Raw genomic sequence first — 14,225 nt, 5'->3', positions numbered from 1 at the left:
TCCATAACTACTAATCTAGAACGATGAAAGACTTGGATGTCTTTTCTCGAAAACTCAACTACATTCAACACACTTTAAAATTTTTAAGTTTTTTAACTTTTCAATTGATTTTACGTCTTTGACATTTTCAACCTGAGTTATTGTGACTTACTGACACTCGTATGCATTTTGTTTTAATAATTCCGAATATAGTTTTGTTTAAATTGATAAGAAGATTAATTTAGATTATAAACCATTAAATATGCACAGCTTCCTTCTAATTCAGAGAATTAATCACGTTCAACAATAGTGTTGGATGGTTGATGATATTAAAATAAAAACAATTGGGTTTTACCCAATCAATATTTCTTGGAATTTGATTATTCTAATTCTACATTTTCATAATGTAATAAAAACAGTGTTTAGAAGTCGTGGTATAAATATTGGCTACTCCATGAGTTTCAGTATCATTCAACAAAATGAAATTGTACGCTTACTTTGGTTTAGTATTGGCTTTGATAGCCTTAGCTATGGGTGAGTTTTTGATCCAGGAAGATTGCCAAGAATTAAAATAAATAATTATAATTTTCTTAAAATCGTTTCGTTAAATAGGTAATCCTAATCCTGAACCTCAACCAAATCCTTTGCCATTAGGAGGTGGTGGCGGCGGAGGCGGCGGTGGTGGTGGCAAGTAATTCTACCACATCTGTAATCCCGATGATATTTTCCATGTATTAAATAAAATAATAAATGCTATTAAAATATATTCAAACTGTTTTCTTTATTTAATAAATAAGTTTTTACTTATATAGGCTAAGTCTGCTTTTACACACAGCAAGTTTACTTGAAGCAAGTCTCTTCGATTCCCTTTTAAACTTGCTCGAGTGTTTACACACAGCAAGTCTGTGTTCAATTTTGTATGTCACACCTTCGCGAATAACAGCAATGTTTTCCGCAAAACGAACTGGGCGAGAATGTACAGGTGTTTTCCCATTTTCTACAGACCCTGTTTGCGGAAATTTGTGCACAATTCTCCCGATTGTGGACACATTTGGTCGATTATGCTAACCAAAAAAATCGAAGTGCACGAAATGCATTTTGATTTGAACGCCCATTTTCGTAAAAGGCTTCAACATTTTAACGCGCTGCTCAATTCTGTGCGCGTTATGGTTGATTTTTTTGGCCAAAAACTTAACTCACAATTAACATCGTGCTATTCTAAACGGTTGGACCACCGTTTAGAATAGCTGTTAGAACATTTTAGTGGTAACTGAAACTGCAGTTATTTCGGTAACGGTATTTTAGAGTTAACGGTAGTCGAGCTGAAAGCGTATTTATGGGGTAACGGTAGCCAACCTTGCTATCAATCTATAATGAAAATGTTTCTTTGTAATTTAGAAAAAAACGGCACGTGCATATACTATTTGTTAGAAAACATAATAAATATTCTGCTTTGTTTTTAATTCATTGTTTACTAATTAGTGTTTTTCGTGTCATAAATTATTCTTATCAAATAAAAGTAAAATTAGTGAAAGTAAACAAAAAATAAAATCTACCAACTGAAAGACAGTGTGGTGAAAGTGATCATGAAGATCCGTATAAAATTTCTAAACGCTATTTTAAAAGACAACCAAAATAACCTATCCGATACACGAGATATTTGAAATCAAAGATGGGTAGTTAATATTAAAACACACACGGAAAAGAGGCTTTTGTAACCTATGGTTTGATAAGAAGCGCAGCATAGGAAATACTATATTTAGAGACTTCAAACGGGGAAGCCCGGGATTTTTAATTTTAAATCCCGGTATTTTCCAAATCCCGATTTCTCAATAACCTGTTAAGCTCAACTACTGCTAAAAGCGGTATTTTTGGTTTTCCTTACTTTAAATGGGTCAAAGTGGGATTTTTTCAAAATTTGACCATTGGGTCAATTTAAGGAACATCAGAATTCATTTTAGAGGTATGGTTCCTTGGGCAAAGTTTATTATTTTGATCCCTAGAATAAGATTTTCCTTGTCACTTGGGTGATTTTTAAATCGACCCGCCCTTGTATGTACAGTTTTGAATAGTCAAAAGTATCCACATTTTACAACTCTAAACTGGACATAACATATTTTTTATTATTAAATGTCATTTGAAATTTATCTTTTATCGTCCAAGATCCCAAACGAGATCTCAGACATTACAAAAACTTTATTTTAGACTCATTAGAGTGCTCCTCTCCACGGAAATCTTTAGTAAAAGGCGAAAGATTTATTCGACAACTGAAGAGAAGCCAGAGTGATTTTAACACCAAAAACATTTGCATCTTATACCAAAATAAAGATAAACAAATTGAGAATTATTTAAAATGTTTGAATAATAGAATAACTTGAACAAGAATTGAAGGCATATAACAAATTTAGGGGTTGTTAATATGATTCGTAGGTAGAGATTGCAAACCTTAAAGATGTTAGATTTTTAATGGTTGTTCTTGAAAAGCAATTCCAACGTTTTGCGATAGGAAATAATATCACTTGATCTATCTTTAAATTAATAATATAATTTTAAAATAACCAAAGGTTTATTAAACAAATTTTGTATTGAAACATTATTTTATAAAACGTTGATAAATTTAAAATTTTGTTATAGAACGTTGATTAATTTACATTTTGTTAAAGAATAATTTGTTTGTAGTATCATCGAACAAAATGTTTTTTAAACAAAAGTAGGAGCAGATACTATATTTGAGGTGGCTTACACTTATCTAATAACACTGTCCAACAGCATTTTTGGAGCAGACTAGCGACCCAATAATTCTGAAAGGGCATGTTGAGTAGATAATTTTTGTAGAATAAACTTATAGTCCAGCTGGTCTGACATTAAGAATTCTCTCAGATATTAACTTACCACATTTTTTCCAGTTAGTATAATGCTACCTTCGATCAAAAAATTAAAACTTTGACCCACTGTAAAAAATTCAGACCAGCTGGACTATAAGTGGTGGATGTGTTCTACTTGCAGTGTTCCACTTTGTCTAAGCAAAACGAAAACTTCTTATAAAGACTTCCATAAATAAACCTTATTCTTATGTGCGGTGGTATAAAAATTATACCTCATCCTTGCTCGGAATCCTGCAAAGATAAAATTTTTTTAAATAGATATTTTTTATAAATTACTTTAATAAACAAAAGCAAACCCTTTTTGACTTTAATTTTCACCGATCTCTTATAGCGTCCCGGAAAGAGTTACAATTTAATTTTTGTTTTTCATGAATCTTAAAAATTTCGCAACTTTGATAAATATCTTTTGCCAAAATGTCGCTACTTAATAGGGAATTTAGTACAATTTACAAAAATAAATATAAAAATACAATAAAATTAAGAAATATCTGTGATCAATTTCGATAAAAATGCGAAACAGTTTATTTACATTATTTATATGTATCAGTAGAGTTTTACGTTATTTTCGATCCTAGTAGGGAACTGAAATTATACAAAGCTATAACACAGATTCTGTTGCTTAGAACTAATGTCACAAAAAGTATGAATTCTATGAGATGTGTAAAAAAGTACTATTTCAAATTCCACTATTAAATACAGTAATTTTATTAACTTCAGGAATTACTGTAAATTGAGCTTATCATAGTTTAATGGAAGGAAATCATTCACAAACTACTCAAGGATTATTCATTACAGTTATTTTAGGAGTTTACTTTACAGTTTTTCAAACTTTTGAATTTCAACCACTGCAGATAACAACTAATTTTTATGCTTCTGTTATTAAAACCTCTTGAAATTTATTATTTATCACCCAAGATCTCTATCGAGATCTCAGGCATTACAAAAAATTTATTTTAGACTCATTAGAGTGCTCCTCTCCACGGAAATCTTTAGTAAAAGGCGAAAGATTTATTCGACAACTGAAAAGAAGCCAGAGTGATGTTAACACTAAAATAATGATCATATTATATTGAAATAAAATTAAACTAAATGGGAATTGTTTAAAATGTTTGAATAATAGAATTGCTTGAAAAATACATGATGGAATATATAAATTTTAGGGGGTTGTTAATATGAATCGCGTGTAGGGATGGCAAATCTTAAAGATGTTGGAATTTTTAAGGGTTGTTTTTGAAAACTGATTCTATAGTCCGATCATAATATCACATCATGTACTTTTAAATATTTACACCATTTTTAATAATATATGTAGTTTTAAATTTTAGGTTGAAAAACTGCTTAAATTAATGAATTTAATTTAATAATAATATTTAACATTTATCAAAGACTTATAAAATAAAATGACCATACAAAATTTGTTAATAAACCTTTGATAAATTTAAAACTATATTATTAGAAATGGTTCAATGATGATATGTATTTTCTTCTGTCGTGAAACGATAGAATCGGCTTTCAAAAACAACTCTTAAAAATCGAACATCTTTAAGATTTTTCATCTGTACATGCGATTCATATTAACAACCCCCTAAATGTGTTTTATTCTATATCTTATTTAAGTTATTCTATTATTCAAACATTTTAAACAATTCCCATTTAGTTTACCTTTATTTCAATATAATATTTCAATATAATATGAGGAGCACTCTAATGAGTCTAAAATAAAGTTTTTGTAATGCCTGAGATCTCCATGGAGATCTTGGGCAATAAATAATAAATTTCAACAGGTTTTAATAACAGCAGCATACAAATTAGTTGTTATCTGCAGTTATTTTGAAATGAGCCAAATTGTATATTTTCAAACAAGATCTTGAATATAGTTTAGTTTTACATAAAGCAAAGATCTTGGCTGAACCGATTTCATCTTTCAAAACATGAATAAAAATGGGTAAAATGTGTAAAATTAGTGCCTTTTGATCTTAAACAATAACACTGTACAACACCAAAACAATTACAAGGTCCGTCCAAAAAATTTTGATAGAGGAGACAAAAAAAAGACACGTGTATGAGGATTTAGAAGGTTAACATATTCTACAAAAATGTTCTCCGTAACATTTTACATAAATTAGCTGAACACATTTTATACCTAAAATGTAAGGATCACATGGTTTCTTATGCCGATTAACAATAATAATGTGCCAGAGTTGGGAAACTTTAACCCCCCTCAAATGAAATTTCAAAACGCCGATACACGTGTCTTTTTTTTTGTCTCCTCTATTAAAATTTATTGGTCGGATCTTGTAATTTTGGAAAAAATTTGATTTTGTTGTATAGTGTAATTATTATGCGATAATATTGTTGATTCAGCATTTTGTAGTCACAAAAATTGAATGCATGACTAGAGCAGGTACAGAAATGTTTATATGATCGCACTTTATTACAATTTGACATTCAAAAGTATACTATGTAGTACTTTTTTACACTTTTTTAAAAATTTATACATTTTGTGACATTTGTTTTGACATCCTCAGGACCCCATTTTCAATATTTAGCACGTTTTTTCCCAATCGTATAGTAATTAAGAAAATGAAATTCGAGATATCCTTCTTCAAAGGACCCTAATCAAACGAATCATTGTGAATTATATATGTATATGTTTTTAATCGTGCAATGGCTCATAATACTGGGCGGCTTTTTGAGGTATCCATTGACTAAGATGATTTTGTATGCTATATCCTGTTTTACTATATCGCTCATTTGCTGCAACATCGTCATAATTCAAAAAAACCTAAATTTCGAGAAAATGACACCATTGCGTAGTTAATAAGTTGTTTTAATAACTGACAAAGATTTGTGAACTAGCGTTTTTTTTTTGTAGTTTTTGTGAATTGACCATATGTGTTTATTTAAATGTACATCGAGTGCTATTATTTCAAATCGTAGAACGATATACACGCTATTTTCAAGAACAACCCTTAAAAATCGAACATCTTAAAGATTTTCTATCACTACTAGCAACCTAAATTTGTTATATTCCTTCATGTCTTGTTCAAGTTATGCTATTATTCAAACAATTCTCAATTTGTTTATCTTTCTTTTGGTATAAGATGCAAATGTTTTTCGTGTTAAAATCACTCTGGCTTCTTTTCAGTTGTCGAATAAATCTTTCGCCTTTTACTAAAGATTTCCGTGGAGAGGAGCACTCTAATGAGTCTAAAATAAAGTTTTTGTAATGCCTGAGATCTCGTTGGAGATCTTGGGCGATAAATAATAAATTTCAAAAATCAGCTGATCTGATTTTGACCAAAGATTCTTAACTTCACACACTAAGTTATAAATTTTCATAGCAATTTATTGCAATATCACAATCATGGTGGGTTGCTAGTAGTGTTTATAAACCGGTTAACCGAAAAACCGGGTTTTCTTCGAAATCTCGGTTTTTTGCGAACCGGTTAATTTAAAATGTTGATTTTCGGTTAACCGGTTTTTATCACTCGGTTAACCGGTTTTTAAAATTAAGAAATCTCATGGTTTTGTGCATTTTTTATATTCATTGTACAAACATTATTGGTCTGATTTGAAACCTAAACTGCTGATTTACAATATAAACCAATTTAGATTGATATTTTTAAGAATTACAATGATTCTAAATAGTAGAGGACGATGAGTTTACTTAAAAACTTAATCAAACTATAAAAATTAAATTCCGCAGAATTCTAGAATTTAAGCAAAATCTTAATAATGATTCATTATAAACTTAGTGATGATTTTACCAAACGTCAAGTTGAATTTGATGTGCATACCTTTTTTCAATCAATTTGACTTCATTAGTGTGTTTTGTTCTTAAAATTTTATTTTATTATTCATTTCGTTAGCTTAGTGTACAAAGTCCTTTTCAGAAATAACAACGTTCCAAAATCCATAATTTGAAATATTTTGAAATCTGATAATGGAGTTTTATTAATTATTTGGTATGATTTATAATGACAAATAATCACAGCTAAGAAGAAGTGCGTTTGCATCTTATAGGTCCTTTTCTGAGACTTGAATAAACCAATAATTAAAACAATTATATTATATATTTACTAACATATTTATACTCAATTCCATTTGACTGAGATAATAATTTTGAAATTTTTACAAAATAAAATGGACTTAGCACTTTTGTATATTCATAAGTATTTAATATTAACCATTCCTGACTACTAAAAACTACAAATTTTAAAGCTGTATATACTTTATTGGACATTTTATGTTTTCTACATATATATGACGGTTAACCGGTTTAACCGGTTTTTTCGATGTCGGTTAACCGAAAAACCGGTTTTCTAAAAAAGCCCAATTTTCGGTTAACCGACAAACCGGTTTTTTAAAAAGTCGGTTTTTTATAAACACTAGTTGCTACTTTACAGCACGATCATATGATGAATTGTGTAAAGATTGTGGCGTTAAACCAGTGTTAATGTCAGATATTATAATTAATATACCAATCTTTTTCTCTGAAGAACAATTATAATTTTCAAACATAACTTTTTCATTGATACATTATATAAAGACTATGCGAAAGACTACTTGCTGGAAACTCCATTGTAATTTTTAGTCATTGAGCGACCCATAGTTAATCATTTATGTTATTTTACAAAAAAATAAATTCATATTTTTTAAAATTTTATTTCATATGTATTTTGATTTTTTTTTTAAGCATGAAAGTCCGCTCATAGTACTGTGGTTGACTGCAATTTTGAGGTTCCAATATTACTTTTAATTTTACTTTAATAGAGACTTTGAAATTCACGTGTAGATATTCATTTCATAAAAATATTTTTATTTGTGAGGAAAAAGGAAGAGAGCTATGGCAAATGTATTTACAATTTTTTTTAAATTTTTTCGCGGTTGTTAAAAAAGTTCACGCAACAAACGCAATAAAGTTTTTCATTACATATTTTTAATTATTTTGAAATACAATTGGGGTATTCACACGGTCTACTATTTGGTCATATTGTCATAATGTCCTAATATATTATGATAGTTTAAACAAATTTTTGTTATGTTTCAAACAAAAAAGTTCTAAACTAATAACACTATTTGAACCATAGAATAAACGCATAGAACGGAAGAAGAGAGTAAAATATTAGTCTCTTTTCACACATACGGGTGATACAAAAACAAAATACATGCAATACATTCTCATGAATTAGGTTTCTGACAACAGACTTAAGTTTTTGGCTCTCAGTTACCTATCTAGTTGTTGTCTATGATTTGAACTATGTTTATTGTTTTGTCATAAAATTATATTTTTTTTTTAAAAAACACAACAACAACTATTATAATCATAGTAGAAAAATAGAAGGTAGTTTCATTCTCTCTTTATTTTTTCAAATTCTACGTCTGACATGCTTAAGGATTGTGACGTATTCATAAAAATAGTAATGCCATATTAATTTTAAATTTTCCCTTTAATTCTTTGGGAATATTTAAATTACATTAATTTGAAAAATATTAAAACACATAAAAATGAGTTTATTTTCCCCAACTGCAAAAAAACCAAATATTTTTGCAAACATTCAAACATGATTTTTTTTAAAGTCTCTACATTACCCAACATACGACAACAGCGGCTGGCTATATCTAAAACTCAAAGTAGGGCACCTTCGACATGCAAATTTTTTAAACGCGTGCCATTTTTTGTTTTCCATCAGATTTCAGACTTTTTATATTTTCTGCAAATGCTCGGCTAGATCTTGAAAATACATACATGCGTGTGCTGTCTCTTATAATTAAAATATAAAATATTTGCATAGTAATAATATAAATGGAAAAATGCATACGAAAAAGACCTATTTTTATAGGTCAACCTATTTTTATAGTCAACGTGTTCCAATATAAGTAAGCGCACGTTAGAAATTGAATCAATAACTTCCAACACAACATAATACATTTTTATTTAAATACTAAATTATAAATTACACATTTTCTGTAATAAATGTCTCGATAATCAGAATCATTTTTAGGAATGTGGCAACGCTTTTTATAATTCTCACAAAATAAGGAAACTTCAAAAAACCTTATTTTAAAAAACAAAATTTGATTGAAACTACCTTCTATATTTTTATCATGATTATAATATATTAGGAAATTATGACAATATGACTAATAGCAGACTAATAGGGAATACCCCAATTATTAGTGAAAAAATGTTAACACTTTGGTGCAGTTTACATAATTAAAAACCTGTTGAAATTTATTATTTATCGCCCACGATCCTTAGCGAGATCTCAGGCATTCCAAAAACTTTATTTTAGACTCATTAGAGTGCTCCTTTCCACGGAAATCTTTAGTAAAAGGCGAAAGATTTATTCGACTACTGAAAAGAAGCCAGAGTAATTTTAAAACCAAACAAATTTTCATATTATATTGAAGTAAATGTGAACTAAATAGGAATTATTTGAAATGTTTGATAAAGCATGAAGAAAAATAACAAATTTAAGGGATAGTTAACATGAAACGAGTGTAGATATTGAAAATCTTAAAGGTGTTAGATATTGAAGGGTTGTTTTTGAAAAGCGATTCGATCATTCTATGATAGAAATAGGTCACGAGACTTGTGCGTTTAAACCAGCGAAATGCAAACTCACACCACTACAGTTTTTAGATATTGTAGTTGTATGAGTTGAGAATTATTCTCTGGCAAAAACAAATAGCTGAAATAATGAAATAAACAAGCATAAAAGCGTAACACAACCTGCTTCTATCAATGCTCATGCGAGACTGACTGCTTTTATACAATGTGTGTGCTTGCCAGCGTTGCCGCTTTGGTCCAATTGGACCAAAATTGGTAGTTTCAAGTTAACAAATTGACTTTTGGTAGTTTGGTTGGTTTGTTCCGATATTTGTCGTATTTTGGTAGGCTACGATATTTTTGAATACATAAGTATTTTTAAGAACAAAATAAAATAATAAAACTACATATTTGCAAAATATGACAACTCTGGTGCTTGCGTACATGCAGTGTTGCCACTTCATGTGTAATTACACATATTGTGTGTAATTTTAACTTGGATGTGTAGCCCATGTGTAATTGAATGCATGTGTAATTCATGTGTAATTTTAAATTCGAATTACATACAGTGGTGGCCACCAATTTAAGACAAATACTTGAATTTTTTTCATCAACTGAATTTTAAGTGCGATAGAGCCAAAATAAATGGACCTCTAAGGGTATGAAATTTATTATTAATGTTTCTAGTTTCTGAAAAATGTTTGGAAAAATCGGTAAAACATATATGGACAAAGATATGTGGAAATACGTTGACCCACCTCAGCGAACATCCGCTGTTAATAACATGATATGACCGAAACTAATGAAACTAAAAATACGAAATTTGGTAAGAATATTTTATAATAATAAAATTATAATGATATAAATGTGAGAAAATATGTTTTTTAAAAAAAAAAAAATTTTGTCAAGTTGTCGAAAAATTTTATGACTTCGTGGTGAATATGTATGAATTGACACAGTCGAATAAAACACACTTGTGTGTTAAAACAGTCCTCATGCATACATATTTGTGGAAATATTTGAAAAAATAATTGACAATTACATGGAATTTAGCAAACAATTTTTGTCTTAAATTCCTGGCCACCACTGTATATAAAAAAAATGCATTGTCCCCTTAATAAAACAATAGTGTATAAGCATCCCAGCAAAAACTTTACTTATAAATAAGCCGAAAAATAAGGGGAATTGACGATTCGACTACTTATTTTTCTACTGAAAGAAGTCATTATTTTTGTTCCCGATGTCCCAAAAGTAATCCTTTATTTTTTGGCCGAAAATAAGTTGTTTTGTTAGTAGAATTATTTATAGAATTTTGTATTTGCAAACAAAAAATAAAAAAATAAAAAATAAGTCGCAGCCAACAGTCGAACCAGCAACTATCCGTTGGCTAGTCTACTGTTGTAGTCACTACACCACTGCTTAGTTATTTTATTGTGCATCAAATAATGGTGTTCATACAGTAATACAATATTATTTTCTGTGTTTCTAAAAATAAACATGCAATAACAAAAATTGGCAAATTGAAAAAAAGTAACTGATTATTTGTTTTGTTTGTTTATTTTGTTTTTTTAGACTTTACTACTTAAAATGTAAGTTATTAAAAAATACATTATTTGTTGCTTTGTAAGCGAAGTTTTTGCTGGGATATACACTAGGCTGGGTCGATTTTTTTCATAAAAAATCTTATAGCAGAAACGCATTCTACGGAAAATTCTAAGAAGTTTTCCCCAAGAATCCATAGGTCTAAAATCAAATCCTATCTTGCGCATTTCGACTTTTATCCAATAAAAAAATTATTAAAACAAATATATATACTGAAATATCATTGGATAAAAGTCGAAATGCGCAAAATAGGATTTCATTTTAGACCTATGGTTTCTTGAGGAACCTTTCTTAGAATTTTTACTTTTTATCGTTCATACAATTCGACCCGGCCTAATATACACTATTATTTTTTTATTGCATAATAAATGTGAAATTCTACTTCCACAAAGTGGATCAAAATATCAATTGAAATATTACTTTTGTTCTAGATGTCTACTAACACAAAAATTTTAAACTCAATTATTTCGAAATGGCATACAAATTATATACTACTGTTTTATTAAGGAGACAATATTGTCAATTAAAATTAAACATTAAAATTATCACCATTCATATTGACTGTATTTTTCGTGATTTTAAAAGTTGAGGGTACTTTTAACCCCAATTGCTATTAAGGGTTAATTTTAATTTTTGTGCTGGTATTATAAATACTAGACTTAATGTTATATTTTTTACTGATCTCAAGAATTCATTACTTACCATTTATATTCATGTACGTTTTAAAAATCTTGTATTCGCAATAGGGCCTTTAGTCAATTTCTCCTATTTGCGATCACGAAAATTTATTTACATGTGTAATTTTTGGCCATATGTGTAATTTAGTTATGAGGCATGTGTAGTTTATATTTTTTTGGTGGCAACACTGCGTACATGTGAAAATAAAAACAAGAGAGCTCATTTGAGAGCTCATTGCATTTCGCTGGTTTAAACCTATTTTCTTCAGGGAAATAAAACCATGTATATTAGCGTGTCCCAAAAAAAAATGTTTGTTGGGGCTCAAGCATAATTTGAAAGCTTATTAGGTAAAGTATTTCGAGATTTTTCGGAAGAGGTTTAGAGGTCGAAAAATCGGGTTTGTCGGCCTTTTTTGGAGTTTTCTTCATAACTTTGTCAAGACCCACGATTTTCATTACTTTTGAGGACACAGTTTAAAGAAAAACGTCCATGCTTTATTTTTATGTGCAAAAATTTTTAGTTCTAGCAATGAGTTGGCTCATTAAGGTGTCCTACATTACAATTTTTTTAAAATTTTTATGAAAATGAAAAAAACTAACAATGCAGTTTGAAAGATCAATCACCTTAATGAGCTAATTCAGTGCAAACACAAGAATAAAGCTTGGAGTAGTGAGTTTTTACAAAGTTATGAAACTCGAAAAAAAGCCAAAAAACCCGATTTTTGGCAAAAACTCGACTTGAGCGACCTCTAAACCTCTTCCAAAAAATCTGAAAAAATTCTCAAAAATACTTTACCCTATAGGCTTTCAAAATATGTTTGAGCACCCAAGAAAATAAAAAAAAAATAAATTTGGGACACACTAATATGCTTGTCCTAGAAACACTAATTCTTATATATCAAAAAATAAAACAAATTTTAAATAATTTTTAACAATTTATTTTTTAAAATGTACAAGAAAATATGTCAACATAGGATAGGTAGGACTATTACTTGCCACCACCGCCGCCGCCTCCGCCACCACCACCTCCTAATGGCAGAGGATTGGGTTGTGGTTCAGGATTGGGATTTCCTGTTGAATAGAACATAATTAAAATAATTATAAATTCTATTAATACGACGAATACTCACCCAAAGCCACAGCTAATAATGCTAATGCAAAACCAAAGAAAGCGTACAGTTTCATCTTGTTCAATTATAAAGAAAATTTAAATGAAACTAGTATTTATACTAACATTTTTCAATCAATTTACATTGCTTTAAGAAAACTTATTAGTTTATTGAATTCCAAGAAGTGCTATTATCACACATAACGGGTTTAGGTTCATCCCAATCATTTGAAAACAAATGCACCCATCAAACGCTATTGTTTATAATATAGTTATAGCTGTGTTCATGATTAAATTATGAATATTGAATAACTTTTAATCTGATGCAATCTTAGCAGTTGGAAAACCCTAAACAAAAATAATGTGAATATTACCGTTAATTCTGTCTAGAATTGTTTAAGCACGTTTTGCAAATAATTAAAAGAATAATCATGTAGCGTTAACCCCTATGTAGACGTGGGGTTAATTTGGTGTGAAATTGGAATTTCACAGACTATTCGCGGGCTGCACTGTATTGTTTGGAACAAGTACTTAAAACTCAAGGCTGGCTACAGATTTGAAAAGGTAACTCTAATTTGGAATATTTCGGAAACGGTATTTTCTGCTGTTTCGTTATCGGTTTCTGAAGATGTTAACAAAGGTTATTGTATTACATATTAAAGGCCTTATTCATAACACAGGGCAACAAAATCGAAACAAAATTTAGAGGATTTTTAGACCACTACACAATTTTGATGTATTGTGGTTCCAGTAGTACAAATATGGTCCAGTTTTTTTAAAAATTTTTTTTTTCTAAAATTGCAAATTTTTGTTGATGTTTCTCCACATAACTTATGATAACTCAAAAAGGGTTAGTCCGATATTACTGAAATGAACTTGGAAAAGTTCAAATTTACATAACCTTTAATCTGTTAATTCACTTAATTGTGAATAAATTCGAAAAGAATCAATCGATTTTTATGATCGATATCTCATTTTGTTCCTATTACATGTGGCTTTTCGATAATCCAATAAACAATTTCAGCCGATTTCGATTTTTTATGATTTCATAAAACAAAGCAAATTACATTTTTCAATTTGTTATTATAACTCCGAAACTACTGAGCCGATTGAAATACAATATATATATATGAAAATTTGTACCATAATATGGGGAGATGTTTTCAAAATTCAATCAATCGAAAGAAGAACATTAACTATTCAATTTTATGTATATCAAACAATAAAGTAAAATTTTGTGAAAATGAACGAATTCACTTAATTCTGAATAAATTCGAAAATAATTAATCGATTTTATGACCGATATCTCATTTAGTTGCTATTATATTTGGGTTTGCAGTAAAGCAATAAACCTGGACTATTTCTGGCGTTTTCGATTTTTATGATTTTTTTAAAACAAAAAAGTTAGCTATTTTCAC

The 14,225-nt window shown here is 29.2% G+C and overlaps 1 long non-coding RNA gene and 4 other non-coding genes across 5 annotated transcripts; 2 read left to right on the top strand and 3 right to left on the bottom strand.

Annotated features, from left to right (window-relative positions):
- The first annotated feature begins 249 nt into the window (after positions 1-249).
- LOC135958932 (uncharacterized) lies at positions 250-745 on the top strand. Its single transcript, XR_010576476.1, has 2 exons — positions 250-513; positions 592-745. It is a non-coding gene; the product is annotated as an uncharacterized LOC135958932 (long non-coding RNA).
- Positions 746-2,140: 1,395 nt separating this feature from the next.
- On the bottom strand, positions 2,141-2,266 carry LOC135959326 (U5 spliceosomal RNA). The gene has a single exon (XR_010576532.1). It is a non-coding gene; the product is annotated as a U5 spliceosomal RNA (small nuclear RNA).
- Positions 2,267-3,777: 1,511 nt separating this feature from the next.
- LOC135959325 (U5 spliceosomal RNA) lies at positions 3,778-3,903 on the bottom strand. The gene has a single exon (XR_010576531.1). It is a non-coding gene; the product is annotated as a U5 spliceosomal RNA (small nuclear RNA).
- Positions 3,904-5,992: 2,089 nt separating this feature from the next.
- LOC135959329 (U5 spliceosomal RNA) lies at positions 5,993-6,115 on the top strand. Its single transcript, XR_010576534.1, has one exon. It is a non-coding gene; the product is annotated as a U5 spliceosomal RNA (small nuclear RNA).
- Positions 6,116-9,121: 3,006 nt separating this feature from the next.
- LOC135959327 (U5 spliceosomal RNA) lies at positions 9,122-9,245 on the bottom strand. Its single transcript, XR_010576533.1, has one exon. It is a non-coding gene; the product is annotated as a U5 spliceosomal RNA (small nuclear RNA).
- Positions 9,246-14,225: the final 4,980 nt, after the last annotated feature.

This window comes from Calliphora vicina, chromosome 4, assembly GCF_958450345.1.
Source record: "Calliphora vicina chromosome 4, idCalVici1.1, whole genome shotgun sequence".
Taxonomy (NCBI): domain Eukaryota; kingdom Metazoa; phylum Arthropoda; class Insecta; order Diptera; family Calliphoridae; genus Calliphora; species Calliphora vicina.
The sequence above is the reverse complement of the archived record's forward strand: the minus strand, read 5'-3'. Positions and strand labels throughout refer to the sequence as shown.